The following is a 12,475-nucleotide window of genomic DNA, read 5'->3' as shown; positions in this document are numbered from 1 at the left end:
ATTTTTGGGAGTTCTAATGCAGGAGGGAAGAATACAGCAAATGGTAGAATCCTTAGCAACTGCATACAGAGGGATCTGGGCAAACGGGTCCCCAGTTTCATAAAAGTGGCCATGCAAGTGGATAAGATAGTCACAAAGGCATATGGCATTCTTGCTTTCAGTGGTTGGGGCATAGATTATAAAAATTGCCAAATGGTGTTGTAGCTGTATGGAACTTTAGCTAGACCACATTTGGAATTGGTGAGTTTTGAGAAGATTTGTAGCTCAGGTTGATGTTCTGCGTGTAGGTTCGCTCGGTGAGCTGGAAGGTTCATTTTCAGACCATACGAGAGAACATCTTCAATGAGCCTCTGGATGAAGCACTGGTAATATGGCCCACTTTTTGTTTGTGTGTTCAAACTTCCTTGGGTTGGTGATCTCATTTCTGTTCTTTTTCTCAGGGGGTGGTAAATGGATCCAAGTCAACAAGTTTGTTGATAGAATTCCGCTTGGAATGCCATGCTTCTAGGAATTATTGTGTGTTTGGCTTGTCCTAGGATGGATGTGTTGTCCCAGTCAAAGTGGTGTCCTTCCTCATCTGTATGGCAAGATGCTGAAAAAGCCGTCTTTGTAAGAGGACTAAATTACAACTGCCAGGGTGCGGACAAGAAAGATTTCTTAGCAGCGTTAGAAACAACACTGAAAGACAACCAACTCTCAGAAGAAACCCAGCAAGCCATCAGACAGACAGTTGCACCAATATTAAGTAGGAAAAAGCAAGGAAAGTGCTAGGATAGCAATTTTTTTACTCTTTCTATCTGTAGACAAAGGACACTTGACAGTCATTTTAAATCAAAGAGACTACATTGAGAAAGCGAATGCACTACTTGCAGATACCAACACTTAGCAACAAGTGGCGATAGACCCGACCCCACAACGAGAGAACCGAATCACAGCCCTACTTAAAAAAACATCAGAATTTGGAGAAATAAATAAGACCAACTTCCAAAAAATGAAACCAGATGGATCCAACCTACCATGCTTCTACAGATTACCCAAAATTCATAAACCAGGAGCCCCCCTTAGACCCATAGTCTTGCTGCTTGGCGCTACGCCAAAGACTAAAACACTAGAAGACTCGCGCCACTCCATCTACTCCAAGCAAGAATTCCTGAACATCATCAAAGACACTAAGATAAAAGAGGATGAAATAATGGTCTCCTTTGATGTAACAGCCCTGTTCACATCCATCAACATCAATCTGGCCAAGGAAATACTACATTATTAAAAGAACCAAAGACACATTACAACAAACACCACCAACTTCATTGGCAAGGACAGTATCGTCAAGCTAGTGGACATATGCCTGACCACTTTCAATAACAAAACTTCGGACAAACCAAATGAACACCCATGTGATCTCCAATATCAGGGTTCTTAGCAGAGGCAGTAATGCAGAGACTTGAACAAACAGCGCTGCCAACCATCCAACCCAAACTTTGGGTCCACTACGTGGATGACAGCTTTGTCATCTCTAAACGAAACAAATTAGAGGAAATCTTCAAGACCATTAATAATCCCTTACTGGCATAAAATTCACTAAAGAGGAGGAAAACAACAACAAACTGCCATTCCTAGATGTCACAGTCGAGCGAACAGCCAACGGGAAACTTCAAACCAGCATCTACAGGAAAACAACACATACAGATGAAATATTGAACTACAGGAGCGATCATCCCAACACCCACAAATGAAAGTGCATGAGAACATTATTTCAATGAGCCACCACACACTGCAGCACAGAGAAACTACGAAGGAGAATCATCTATACAGTGTATTCAAAAAGACTGGGTACCCAGTGAATACAGTCCATCGATTTCTCAGCAGAAAACCCAAACAAGCAGACAAAATACGTCCAGATACCCTAGCCACTCTTCCCTACATCAGACACCTCAGAAATGACTGCCAGACTACTCAGACCTCTTGGCATCATGGTAGCCCACAAACCCACCAACACACTAAAACAGCTGCTAACAAACTTAAAAGATGCTATTCGGACAAGCAAAACTAACATTATTTACGAAATACCTTGCAAGAATTGTAACAAACACTACCTTGGATAAACAGGCAGAAAACTAGCCACCAGAATATATGAGCATCAACTAACCACAAAAAGACATGATCCACTCTCACTAGTATCCTTACCTACAGATAAGGAAGGACATCACTTCGATTGGGACAACACATCCATCCTAGAACAAACCAAACAGAGAGAGAGACACAAGAATTCCTAGTAGCATAGCATTCCAACTGGAACTCTATCAACAAACTCATTGACTTGGATCCCATTTACCACCCCTTGAGAAAAAGAACAGGAACTGACATCACCAACCCAAGGAAACCTAAACACGTAAATAGAAAACAGGCCATACCACCAGTGCTTCATCCGGAGGCTCACTGATGACTGTTACCCAGTACGGTGGCGAAATGTCTGAAAATGAACCTTCCAGCTCACCGAGCAAACCTACAGTCACACATTTGGAATATTATGTACAGTTCTGGTGGCCAGATGACCAAAGGATTTGGAGGCTTTGGAGAGGGTAGCCTGGATTGGAGGGTATTGGGTATAAGGAGAGATTGAACAAACTTTGTTTTCACTTGAATGTGGAAGGATTTAGGGTGACCTGATAGAAGTTTACAAAATTGAGGCATGGATAGTTGATGTCTTTTTTCCAGGATAGAAATATCAACTACTAAGGGACATAGGTTGAAGGTAAAAGGCGGTAAATGTAAAGGAGACAAGAGACTATTTTTTACACAGGGTGATGGTAAGAGCTTGATATGTGCCTTCAGAAGTAGTGGAGGTGGATACAATGGCAATGTTTAAGAGGCATCTTGACATATCTGAACAGGCTGGGTATAGGGGATACAACAGAAGCAAAAGGCTTTTAAGTTTAGAAAGACATGATGTGTCAAAGAGACTGTTCCTGTATTGTTCTGTTCTTCATTCTTTCGTCATCTCTCTTCCCCTTAAGAAGAAAGTGAGGATTGCAGATGCTGGAAAATCAGTCAAAAAGTGTGATGCTGGAAAAGCACAGCCAGTCAGGCAGCATCCAGAGGAGCAGGAGAATCAACGTTGACTCTCCTGTTCCTCAGATGCTGCCTGACCTGTTGTGCTTTTCCAGCGTCACACTTGTTGACTCTCTTCCCCTTAACCTTCTCAGATTCAGTAAGAAAAAGACCAAACATGTTCATTTATTTTTCCAGAACTGACAGCTCTCATCCCTGGTAACATTCTCTGTACGGAGGTCTCCTGTTTAAGAACATCCAAACCAACACTCAGACTTGCGAACGTGATCGGACAAGGGTGTAATTTTAAAGATCTGATGTAGAACGTTTCCAGGGTTTACGAATGGTTATTTTACATTGTTCTGCACTGTGTTCCAACCTGTGTACAAACTGACTTGCGAACAGACTCCAGCACAGAAGCTGTTCACAATTCAGGGACTGTCTGTATTTTTTAAATCACTTCTGGAATGAAAGTACCCAAGGTATGAAATATTCTGGCCACACTCCTAACTATGTTCCATCTCCCTGCTTTTGCATTGTGTGCTTCCAGGACCAAAGTCAAGGGCTCTGGTCCATTTAACTACTGTCATGTTAAATATTGTATGTTTGTGCATTAAGGTCACTTAGCTTAACAAGTTAACATTTTCTGACAGAAGGTACGTTGTCATTATTTCACTTGAATTATTATTCCACAAGTGGGTGCTTCAGATTCAGTTTTCAGATTCAGTATTAAACCTTGAACCAGTTTTGTACTATGTGCCATGCCCAAGGAATGCTGACTCAGGTGCTGCCATTTCTCTTTAGACCTTTTAGAATTCAGCTTTTGTTGAAATAGCAAAGGGGATCACGGTTCCCTTTATTCACAAGGGGCAAAATTTGTTGTATTTTGCTTACCCTAGTCTTGGCAATGTTACATTAGAAATGGGAACAGATCACTTACCACTTCAAGCCTGCTGTGCTTTTCATTAAGATCCTTTGGTCAAATCCTTTAATTAACCAAAATACCTCTCCCATCATGGCATCGTACATTGCTCTTGAGAATCTACTGAATCTTCTTGCAAATCCTGGGGGAGGACGAAGGAAAGATTCTGGAATGGCTCCAGCCATTCACTGGGCTGAATCCTGGGATGGTCCAATGATAAGAAATTAAATGAGTCAGCCCCACATTCACTAGAGTTTAGAAAATTGCCAGTTAATAGAACGAGACAGAAATTTCTGAAGTAGCTTGACAGGGTAAATGCTGAGATGATGCTGGCTCTGCTTGAGAAATCTCAGAATGTAGGCCGGCCATTTTGGTGGAAGGAAGCCATTTCTTCCCTATGAATGGTTATAATTCTCCACCTTCACAGAGGTATGGACACTCTGTCGTCGAACGTATTTAAGGTAGAAGTGAACAGATTTGGGGGGATTGAAGGGATATGGGGTTGGTGTGGGAGGATGTAGCCAAAGGCACATAATCAATCAGGACCTGATGGGATAGCCCAATGGGGCCGAATGGCCTACTACTGCTCCTCAATGACGATGATGGCAGGGGGCTGGGGTTGGCGAGATCGCTGGTGCCAGGAAGTACAGGCAACTCTTGAATCAATATTTGCTTGCACCTTTATCAATAATTAACTGAAGGCAAGGTGGGTTAAGGGACACAATGTCGATAAAGCCAGGCTGTATCAGATGTAGACCTTCTCACGTACTCCTGTTAAATTATTGATAGCAAGATACTAAAATACAAGCAACCCAGTGCGGCTGGAGCAATGTGCCTGAATGGAACTTTGATCCTGTGTGACTGGGAAAGCCTTTCATTCTTCATTTGAAAGCCGGTTTAAAAATTGCACCTTCTCATGTTGCACTCTGTTCAACTCCCCAGTGAGCAAGGGACTGATTCAGCAATAATGTGGAGCTGCTCCTAGTGAGGGATATTCAGGCACCCGACCACACGGACCAATGACGCCGCGTCTAAATGTATTAAGAAGTTGACACGGTAAGAACCAGGAGGGTGAAACAAGTGCCTGTGGGGGTGAGCGACCTCTCGACTGACCCGAGATAATTCTGCACAGACCAGGCACTCCTCGGTGTTTGACTGAAGTCGCTTGATTTCAAGTCCACCTCAATCAGAATCTCTCAGACTGAACACATTCCAGGGCCGGCACCACCAAACTCTGGAACAGAAAGAAAGCTGCTCGCCTTTGGGCAGGTCCGTCCTTAACAGATTATTTGTAAGACTGAAATTGCTGACTTGCTTCTTGTGCATCTTGTAATTTGCTCAAATCTTACTGGCCTTAATATTTGAATGTCTTGCTCAAGATAATCAGCTGTCACTTAGCAACAGACTGCTTTCAACTTTACAGAGGGCGGTTTTTCTGCAAGGTAAAAACAATGACTGCAGATGCTGGAAACCAGATTTTGGATCAGTGGTGCTGGAAGAGCACAGCAGCTAGCCTGTATTTTATTAACAGTGACCAGATAGCTGAATCAAATCTGCTTTCCTACCTCTGTGCTCGGCACGGTGGCTCAGTGGTTAGCACTGTGGCCTCACAGCTCAAGGGACCTGGATTGGAATCCAGCCTCGGGCGACTGTCTGCTTTCCCCCCACAATCCAAACATGTGCAGAGTAGGTGAACTGGCCGTGCTAAATTGCCCATGTTGTTTGGGGATGTATAGGTTAGGGGCATTAGTCAGGGGTAAATGTAGAGGATTGGATCTGGATGGTTACTCTTTGGAGGGTCAGTTTGGACTTGTTGGGCCGAAGGGCCTGTTTCCACACTGTAGGGATTCCATGCAAATATTCACAACACGGTAAAAAAAAACCATTGGCAGTCGTAGTATTTCCTGCTAAATATTAACTCCATTGGTTCCTAACCAGATATTTGAATAGTGTCCCAGTTTGCAAATAATTACCTTTCAGGCAAGTGTTTTATATCTTAAACAAAAAAGTCTTAACTATTCATTACTCAGTAACTTTTAGCAGAAAGAAAATCAAGCAACACAGTAATCTAATTAATGTCTGTGTGTTAAACAGGAATCATTTGGTCTCAGTCCCCATTCACATGAAAGACGGACAAATACAATAAAGTGAAGGGATAAATAAGATAACAATCCTGGCTAGATTACTTCAATGGCCTTCACAATGCATTGTTTCACATGTATAAATGTGGACTTCTTGGCTGTTTTTTCTGAAACGTTGATCAGGATCATCTCAGTTCATCCAGACAAAGGCCTCAGTTTCTACCTCAGTTTTCTATTCTCTGGGCTTTCGGAAGCTGATTTAGGAGATTAGGTAGGGAGCTTTCGCTCTTCAAAAAAAATTCATTTGAACTTATCTCCCTCTGAACTGGTTGCACTCCATGCTGTCAGATCCAACCCTGACTTTGTAATGAAGCCAGCAGATAAGGTGTTGTTGTTGTCTGGCATACTGGCCTCGACATGACAGAGGCTGAGTGCTAATTCTCAGATACCTCCTCCTATCTCCCTCTGGACCATGACCCCACCATGAAACACCAGGCTGCTGTGTCCACAACTGTTACTAATCTCATTTTGTCTGGTGATCTCCTCAAAGATCACTGCCTCCAAGCTCATAGCGTCCCAACCCTGCGCAGCCCTTCTACCTCCTTCTCACAAACAGGACTGCCTGCCCAGACTCTGTTTCTATCTGCTTCTGCCACACAGAACTCATCTCTTCCTACCTGGACTTGACTTTGTTCTCCTCTTGTTCGGTCCCTGCCACTTAGATCTGTGATTCCTCTAATGCGTTACATCCGTTTCAGAATTTCCAGTTCGCACGCTCCAGCAGCCTCCTCTTTACCATAGATGTGCAACCCCTTTACACATACATTCCCCATCAGAGTGTTCTCTGGGCTGTCTGCTCTGTCCAGGAAAATAGGCCTGAACTGTTCGCATCCACCACCACCCTCCTCTGCCTGGCTGAGCTTGTCCTCCCCCTGAACAGCTTCTCTTTTAACTCCTCTCAGTTTCTTCAGGTGAAAAGGGTGGTCAATGGTACACGCATAGGCCCCAGTTATGCCTGTCTCTCTCTCCTGGGTACATGGAACATTCCGTGTTCCAGTCCTAGTCCCGCCTCCCACACGCAGGTCTTTCTCCAGAAGATCAATGACATCATCAGTGCTGCTTCCCTTTCTTGTCTGGAATTGGAAAAGTTTATCCATTTCACTTCCAATTTCCATGTCGCTCTCACCTTCACCTGTTCCATCTCTGTTTCCATTTCTGGAAATAGGCTGGCCATCATTATCCACTACAAACTAAAAGAGAACTACAGCCTCAGGCGACTGTCAGTGTAGAGTTTGCACATTCTCCCCGTGTCTGCATGGGTTTCCTCAGGTGCTCCAGTTTCCTACCAAAGTCCAAAGATGTGCAGGTCAGGTGAATTGGCCATGCTAAATTGTCCCTAGTGTCAGGGATATGCAGGTTAAGTGCATTAGTCGGGGTAAATTAGGGTAATAGGGTAGGGGAATGGGTCTGGGTGGGATACTCTTTGGAGGGTCAGTGTGGATGTGTTGGGCCAAATGGCCTGTTTCCACACTGTGGAGATTATATGATGATGATTCTATGATGAGTAGATTGGAATGGGAGCCTAGCAGGGTTTCTGGAGGTAACTCGGGAGGCACAGCAGAAAATTATCCCAAGGAAGAAAAAACATCCTCGGGGGAGGATGAGGCAACCATGTCTGACAAGGGGAGTCAGGGAGAGCCTAATGTTCAATCAAAAGGAAAACCATACCAAGTGTTAAAGATTAGTAGGAAACCTTTAAAAAATAGCAGAGGATAACTAAACAATAAGAGGGAGAAGATGAAATGTAAAAGGAAGCAAGTTAGTAATGTAAAAAAAGATTGCAAGAGATTTTTTTCAGATATCTACAAGGTAAGAAAGAGTCTGTATTGAGTATAATGAGGTCAGCTAGGTGGACCTCATTTAATAGACTTCCCTGTTTGGGACTGTTCATCTGGTCCGATCAGGGAGCCTTGGCTGACAAGTATAAACAGGAGTGTCAGGGGTCCTGTTCACTCTAAAAGCTGGCTCTGAGGGAGCTGGATCATTGTCAAGGACTCTCCATGTGTAAATAAAGGGTGACTTGGTGACAGGATACTGGTCTCTGTGGAGTTATTTCAATGCAAGAATGGACATTAGATTGCTGTAAAATGAGGCTGGAGAAGTAGCAATGGGGAATGAAGAAATGGAGGAGGAACTGAATAGGTACTTTACATTAGTCTTCACAGTGGAAGACACCAGCAACATACCTGAACTTCAAGAGAATGAGGATGTGGAGGTGAGAGTAGTGGCCATCACTAAAGGGAAGATGCTGGGGCATCTGAAAGGTCTGAAAGTGGATAAATCACCCAGACCACATGGACTACACCTCAGAGTTCTGTAGGAGATAGCTGAGGAGATTGAGGAGGCATTGACGTTTCAGGAATCATTGCAGTCAGGGAGGGTTCCAGAGGACTGGAAAATGGCTAATGTACCATCCCTGTTTAAGAAAGGAGGGAGGCAGAAAATGGGAAACAATAGGCCAGTTAGCATGATCTCAGTCGTTGGTAAGAATTTTGAGTCCATTATTAAGGATAAGACTGTAGAGTACTTTAAAGTGCATGGTAAAATCAGGCTGAGTCAGCACAGCTTGGTCAAGGGGAAGTCATACCTGATGAATGATAGAATTCTTTGAAGAGGTAACAAGCAAGTTAGACGAAGGAGAGCCAGTGGAATGTAATTGATTTTGATCTCCAGAAGGCCTTTGACAAGATGTTGCAAGGAGGCTGCTGAATAAGATGACATACCATGAAGTTAGGGCAAGTTACTGGCACGGATAGAGGATTGGCTGACTGGCAGAAGGCAGAGAGTAGGGATAAAAGGGTCCTTTCAGGGATGGCAGCCAGTGACTAATGGAGTTCCTTAGGGGTCCATGATGGGACCACAGCTATTCACATTATACTTAACAATCTGGATGAAGGAACTGAGGGCATTGTTGCTATGTTTGCAGATGACTCAAAGATATGTGTTGAACAGGCAGGGAGGCTACAGAAGGAGTTGGACAGGCCAGGAGAGTGGGCAAACTGGTAGATGGAATCCAATGTGGGAAAATCTACGTTTATGCTCTTTGATAGGAAGAATAGAGCAGTAGACTTACTGAACAGGGAGAGACTTTGGAAATCTGAAACACAAGGAGCCAGGATGTCCTAGTTCAAGATTCTCTCAAGGTTAGCGGGTTCTCTTGGCAGTTAGGAAGGAAAATGCAGGAAAAAGGAAAATGTCCTCTTCATTTGAAGAGGACAAGAATACAAGAGCAGAGATGTACCATTGAGGCTGTGTAATTCTCCATTCAGGCTGCATTGGGAATATTGTGAGCAGTTTTGGGCCCTGTATCTAAGGAAGGACATGTTGGCATTGGAGGGGTTCCAGAGCAGCTTTACAAGGACGATCCTGGGCATGAAGGGCTTGTACTGTGAGGAGTGGTGAGGACTCTGGGTCCGTACACAATGGAGTTTAGAAGGAAGACAGGAGAATCTGATTGAAATTTACAGAATACTGGATCGAGTGGATGTGGAGAAGATGTTTCCACTAGTAGGAGAGACAAGGACTGGAGGGTACAGCCTCAAAGTGAAAAGCCAACCCTTTAGATCTGAGGTGAGGAGGAATTTCTTCAGCCAGTGGGTGGTGACTTTGTGGAACTCATTGCCACAGAGGGCTGTGGAGGTGAAGTCATCGAGTGTATCTAAAACAGAGAGGTTAGTTTGATTTAAATAGGGGATTAAAGCTAATGGGGAGAAGGCAGGAGAATGGGATTGAGACACATATCAGCCATGACTGAATGCACTAGAGCTGAGATGACTGACCTCCAACAATCACAATCACAAACAATATGTGCCAGGAATGACTCCAACCAGCAGAGTTTGCCCCCAATACCCATTGGTTCCAGCTTTGCTCTGGCTGTTTGATGGCACACTCAGTCGAATGTGGCCTTGCTGTCAAGGGCTGCCACTCTCCCCTCCCCTCTGGAATTCAGCCCTTTCGTCCATGCTTGAATCAAGGCTGTAATGAAGTCAGGAGCTGAGTAACCCTGCCGGAACCCAAACTGGGCGTCACTGAGCAGGGTATTGCTGAGCAGCTGCTGCTTGATAGACTGTTGATGACACCTTCCATCACTTTACTGATGATCGAGAGTACACTGATAGGATGGTCATTTGCTGGGTTGGATTTGTCCTGCTTTTTGTGTATAGGGTATACCTGGGCAATTTTCCACCTTGTCCAATAAATGCTAGTGTTGTAACTGTACTGGAACAGCTTGTCTAGGGGAGCACAAGTTCTGGAGCACAAGTCTTCTATGCTATTACCAGAATGTTGTCAGGTCCCATAGTCTTTGCAATATCCAGCATCCTACCATTTGTTACTCATTGAATCAAATTCACTGAAGACAGGTATGTGTGATGCTGGGCATCATTGGAGGAGGCAATCACCCCCTTGGTATTTCTGACTGAAGACTGCTGTGAATATTTTAGCAATATCTTTTGCACTTCAGAGTTTGCCCCCGATTCCCATTGATTCCAGTTTTTCTAGGGCTCATTAATAACACCATCAGTCTGGCCCAGGAGGTTACTGATTGTGCTAGAATACAATTCTGCTGTCGCTGAGGGTCCACTATGATTCACAAATGCACCGTGAGTTGCTAGATCTGCTCAAAGTCTGTCCAATTTGAAATAGTGACAGTGCCACACACCGTGATGCAGAGTATTCTCAACGTGAAAATGGGATTTCACCCCCACCAAAACTGTACAGTGGTTACTGTTCTCGATACTGTTGTGGACAGATGCCTTTGTGAAGGTAGATTAGTGAGAATGAGGCCAAATATGTTTTCTCCTTCACTTGTTCCATCAGTAAAAAACCTAGTTCTTGAGAACTTAACCAGTTCAATCAGAGGTGGTCCTTCTGAGACACTCTTGTCGATGGACATTCATGTTCTTCACTCAGAGCACATGGTCACCCTCACTGTTTCCTCCAAGTGATGCCCAACATTAAGGAGTACTCTTTCATTAGCCATGGGGTGTGGTATGCAGTAACCAGAGGGAGGTTTCCATGTTTGACCTGATGCCATGAGACTTCGTGGTGTACAGAGTCAATGTTGAGATCTCCCAGGGTAACTCACTCCCAACTGTACACCACTGTGTCGCCACCTGTGCTGGGTCTGTCCTGCCGGTCTGTGAGGTATGCTTCCATCAGACTCTTATCAGGCTCTTGTTTGTTGAGTCTGTGAGATAGTTCTCCCAATTTTGGTTCAAACCCCCAGAAGTTGGGAAAGAACCTTCTGGCAATCTCAGTCCTGCCGACCCTGCTATGTCAATTCCGATGCTTAGGTTGATGCCAGGAGGTCGGTCCAGTTTCACTCCTTGCCTTAGGCTTTGAATATACCTGAGCGAATTGCTCAGCCATTTCAGAGGGCAGTTAAAAGTCAAGCACTTTGCTGTGGGTCTGGAGTCGTGTGTAGGCCCAGACCAGGTAGATTTGCTTCCCTACTGGACATTAGCAAACCCAGTTGATATTTACAACAACTGACAGTGGTTATATGGGTGATATTAGACAGACCTTTAATTGCTGACTTTGTTGAATTCAGGTTTCACCATCTGCCATGGTGAGATTTGAACCCATATCCCTAGAGCATTAGCCTGGAATTCTGGATTACTAGTCCAGTGACATATTTCAATGCCTCCATCTCCTCATTGGGTGAGAGGATTAGTGGGGTGGCCTGGACTAGGAATGCATGACTGACAGAGGAAGCAAACTGGAATCATGATCGTTGACTGGTGGATTTAGGCTCCAATCATAATGTAGAGAAAAATACTGCGGAAAGACAGGAAATCTTGGGAGAATGCAGCAATTATCTGCAGAGTGCAAAGAATGTAGGACTACATTATGAGAACCCGGGTTGTATAATCAACATATTGGCTGCTTCTTTTAAACTAATGCTTGTTTGATCAATAAGTGCTTGCTCACAGTGTCATTTGTGGATTAACTACACCCTGGAAACTGAAAGCACTTAGTAACCAACTTTGAAACCAAACTTTTTGTATGTTACTAGGAGAAAGTGAGGACTGCAAATGCTGGAGACCAGAGTTGAAAAATGTGGTGCTGGAAAAACACAGTAGAGCAGGCAGCATCCGAGGAGCAGGAGAATTGACATTTCGGGCATAAGCCTGATTCCTGAAGAAGGACTTATGCCCGAAACGTCGGTTCTCCTGCTCCTCAGATGCTGCCTGGCCTGCTGTGTTTTTCCAGCACCACATTTTTCAACTCTTCTATGTTACTACTGATTACTGCTCCTATAAACTAAAGAATGTGTTTTTCCATATGGGGTGTTTTATGGGTTACCGATAATACCATTATGTCTGATAGTTACACCTTTTACACCAAGGCTACATAGTTCATG

At 44.1% G+C, this 12,475-nt stretch overlaps 1 protein-coding gene across 2 annotated transcripts in view; it reads left to right on the top strand.

Annotated features, from left to right (window-relative positions):
- The first annotated feature begins 4,739 nt into the window (after positions 1-4,739).
- st3gal7 (ST3 beta-galactoside alpha-2,3-sialyltransferase 7) overlaps positions 4,740-12,475 on the top strand; it is a 30,645-nt gene continuing 22,909 nt past the window's right edge. The window contains exon 1 of one of the 2 annotated variants that reach the window (XM_072557197.1): positions 4,740-5,026. The gene's annotated coding sequence lies outside the window, so the exon portion shown is untranslated. Of the gene's footprint in view, positions 5,240-12,475 lie in introns of both variants that reach the window. The other variant, XM_072557196.1, reaches the window with a different exon arrangement.

The sequence above is a fragment of the Chiloscyllium punctatum genome, chromosome 38 (assembly GCF_047496795.1).
Source record: "Chiloscyllium punctatum isolate Juve2018m chromosome 38, sChiPun1.3, whole genome shotgun sequence".
NCBI lineage: Eukaryota > Metazoa > Chordata > Chondrichthyes > Orectolobiformes > Hemiscylliidae > Chiloscyllium > Chiloscyllium punctatum.
The sequence above is the reverse complement of the archived record's forward strand: the minus strand, read 5'-3'. Positions and strand labels throughout refer to the sequence as shown.